The following is a 4,055-nucleotide window of genomic DNA, read 5'->3' on the forward strand; positions in this document are numbered from 1 at the left end:
GCATACCAGTGCTCCAGGAAATACCTAGTAGGAATTTTCACTTAGAGAGGGTCTCCTCAAAATGTAGTGACTTAAAAAAACCTAAAATTTGGTTCTAAAGCGGTTTTGAAATAGTGGATCTGAGGTGCAGAATTCTAGGCTTCATTTCTAACAATATCCAAGGAAATGTTACTACTGCAAACCCAGGAAAACATATTAAAGGGCAGTAGTCTAGACTAAGTACAGCTTATTTATTCTCAATCCGAAGAACAATTGAAACACACACACAAAGAATATGAAAACTGATCTTATAAATGTAAAGACATTTGAGTCAAAGATTAAGAGTTACAGTTTATTGGAAATCGAGGCATTGCCATCTTAGTGACCATATTTCTTTGGAGGACTCTCTTCAATGCTTGTTTTACATCTTTGTTCCTAAGGCTGTAGATCAATGGATTAAGTGCTGGACTTACAAAGGTGTTCAGTTCAGTTCAGTTCAGTCGCTCAGTTGTGTCCGACTCATTGCGACCCCATGAATCACAGCATGCCAGGTCTCCCTGTCCATCACCAACTCCCGGAGTTCACTCAAACTCATGTCCATCTAGTCGGTGATGCCATCCAGCCATCTCATTCTCTGTCGTCCCCATCTCCTCCCGCCCCCAATCCTTCCCAGCATCAGAATCTTTTCCAGTGAGTCACCTCGTCGAATGAGGTGGCCAAAGTATTGGAGTTTCAGCTTTAGCATCAGTCCTTCCAATGAACACCCAGGACTGATCTCCTTTAGAATGGACTGGTTGGATCTCTTTGCAGTCCAAGAGATTCTAAAGAGTCTTCTCCAGCACCACAGTTCAAAAGCATCAATTCTTCGGTGATCAGCCTTCACAGTCCAACTCTCACATGCATACATGACCATGGGAAAAACCATAGCCTTGACTAGACGGACTTTGGTTGGCAAAGTAATGTCTCTGCTTTTTAATATGCTATCTAGGTTGGTCACAACTTTCCTTCCAAGGAGTAAGCATCTTTTAATTTCCTGGCTGCAATCAGCATCTGCAGTGATTTTGGAGCCCAAAAAAATAGTCTGACACTGTTTCCACTGTTTCTCCATCTATCTCCCATGAAGTGATGGGACCAAATGCCATAATCTTTGTTTTCTGAATGTTGAGCTTCAGGCCAACCTTTTCACTCTCCTCTTTCACTTTCATCAAGAGACTTTTGAGTTCCTCTTCACTTTCTGCCATAAGGGTGGTGTCATCTGCATATCTGAGGTTATTGATATTTCTCCCAGCGATCTTGATTTCAGCTTGTGCTTCATCCAGCCCAGCTTTCCTCATGATGTACTCTGCATATAAGTTAAATAAGCAGGGTGACAATATACAGCCTTGACGTACTCCTTTTCCTATTTGGAACCAGTCTGTTGTTCCATGTCCAGTTCTAACTATTGCTTCCTGACCTGCATGCAGTTTTCTCAAGAGACAGGTCAGGTGGTCTGGTATTCCCATCTCTTTCAGAATGTTCCACAGTTTATTGTGATCCACACAGTCAAAGGCTTTGGCATAGTCAATGAAGCAGAAATATATGTTTTTCTGGAACTCTCTTGCTTCTCCATGATCCAGCGGATGTTGGCAATTTGATCTCTGGTTCCTCTGCCTTTTCTAAAACCTGCTTGAACATCTGGCAGTTCACGGTTCACATATTGCTGAAGCCTGGCTTGGAGAATTTTGAGCATGACTTTAGTAGCGTGTGAGATGAGTGCAATTGTGCGGTAGTTTGAGCATTCTTTGGCTTTGCCTTTCTTTGAGATTGGAATGAAGAACTTTTCCAGCCCTGTGGCCACTGCTGAGTTTTCCAGATTTGCTGGCATATTGAGTGCAGCACTTTGACAGCATTATCTTTCAGGATTTGAAATAGCTCAACTGGAATTTCATCACCTCCACTAGCTTTGTTCATAGTGATGCTCTCTAAGGCCCACTTGACTTCACATTCCAAGATATCTGGCTCCAGGTGAGTGATCACACCATCGTGATTATCTTGGTAGTGAAGATCTTTTTTGTACAGTTGTTCTGTGTATTCTTGCCACCTCTTCTTAATACCTTTTGCTTCTGTTAGGTCCATACCATTTCTGTCCTTTATCAAGGCCATCTTTGCATGAAGTGTTCCCTTGATATCTTTAATTTTCTTGAAGAGATCTTTTGTTTTTCCTAGTATGTTGTTTTCCTTTATTTCTTTGCATTGATCGCTGCGGAAGACTTTCTTATCTCTCCTTGTATTCTTTGGAACTCTGCATTCAGATGCTTACATCTTTCCTTTTTTCCTTTGCTTTTCACCTCTCTTCTTGTCACAGCTATTTGTAAGTCCTCCTTAGACAGCCATTTTGCTTTTTTGCATTTCTTTTCCATGGGGATGGTCTTGGTCCCTGTCTCCTGGACAATGTCACAAACCTCTGTCCAACGTTCGTCAGGCACTCTTATCTATCAGATCTAGACCCTTAAATCTATTTCTCACTTCCACTGTATAATCATAAGGGATTAGATTTAGGTCATATCTGAATGGTCTAGTGGTTTTCCCTACTTTCTTCCATTTTAGTCTGAATTTGGCAATAAGGAGTTCATGATCTGAGCCACAGTCAGTTCCTGGTCTTGTTTTTGCTAACTGTATAGAGTTTCTCAATCTTTGGCTGCAAAAAATATAATCAATCTGGTTTTGGTGTTGACCATCTGGTGATGTCCATGTGTAGAGTCTTCTCTTGTGTTGTTGAAAGAGGGTGTTTGCTCTGACCAGTGCGTTCTCTTGGCAAAACTCTATGAGCATTTGCCCTGCTTCATTCCATGCTCCAAGGCCAAATTTGTCTGTTACTCCAGGTGTTTCTTGACTTCAGCTATTATCTTGGATTCTTCCACCATCTTGTCTCTTGGTGGTCTTACGTACATGCAAAAGAGTGTACCATAATATAGGGTTACAGCCATCATGCGGTAACCACTGGTGGAGAATGCATGCGCCTTCCTTCTTCTGATTTGATCCTGAGGATTGCAGTGAGAATTAAAGCATAAGAAATCATGATGATGATGAGGGAGCTGGAGAGGTTGAAGCCTACTGATATCAGCATGGCATGCTCTTTGACATAAGTATCAGAGCAAGAAAGCTTAATGAGTGGCGGGTCAGCACAGTAGAAATGGTTGATGATGTTGGATCTACAGAACGTCAAGTGGAAGGTCAGGATGACCTGGAAGAGACCGTCTGAGAAGCCATAGCCATAAGGGAATGTGGCCATGCTTATGCAGACACACCTGGACATCTCCACACTGTAGTGCAGAGGGTTGCTTATCGCCACAGAGAAGTAATAGGCAATTGCTGCCAGCATGTAAAACTCAGTGAGGAGAAGTGCTATGAAAAGGTAACACTGTGCAAAGCAGCCAGAAAAGCTGATAGTCTTCTTCTGTGATAAAAGATTAGTCAGCTTTGGTGGCGCTGCTGTAGAGATATAACACAAGTCTACAAAGGATAAATGAGTGAGGAAGAAGGACATGGGTGTGTCAAGTTCAAAGTCCAGTCTGATTAATACCATCGTGCCCAGGTTGCCTAGGAGGGTGACAAGGTAAATGACCAGAAACAGCATAAAGAGGAGAGGCTGGAGCTCTGGGCGATCCGTGAGCCCCAGAAGAATGAAATCTCTTAGTGTACTATCATTGGTGAGGGGCATTTTCTGCACTTGAGACAAATGCAGTCAAAGGAAACATAAGGTACACATTTTATTACAATTAAATGATTTTTTATATACCTTCAGATGTTATTAAAAATTTATACTGTCATACATTGCTGCTTTACTTCTATGAAGCCATTGTTTCAGCTTCTTTACTACTGAATGATGATTTTATTTCCATCTCTTACCTATTCCTGTATCTATGGCTGTGTCTAGATAACTATGCTTCTAACCATAGTTGTGTTCACACTCACAAGTGAGCTGCATATTTCCTATCTCCTGAACTATTTTTTCTTCTGCACTCTACTTATCTTATAAAGCCAACTTCAAGCCTAGTCCCTTGTGAAGCATTTCTCACTCTTCTCTCATTATATCT

General features: G+C 41.6%; 1 pseudogene; it reads right to left on the bottom strand.

Moving 5' to 3' along the window:
- Window positions 1-317: 317 nt before the first annotated feature.
- LOC129560369 (olfactory receptor 5M11-like) lies at window positions 318-3,679 on the bottom strand (annotated as a pseudogene).
- Window positions 3,680-4,055: the final 376 nt, after the last annotated feature.

This window comes from Moschus berezovskii, chromosome 16, assembly GCF_049115385.1.
Source record: "Moschus berezovskii isolate FMDL1 chromosome 16, NW_MosBer_1.0, whole genome shotgun sequence".
NCBI lineage: Eukaryota > Metazoa > Chordata > Mammalia > Artiodactyla > Moschidae > Moschus > Moschus berezovskii.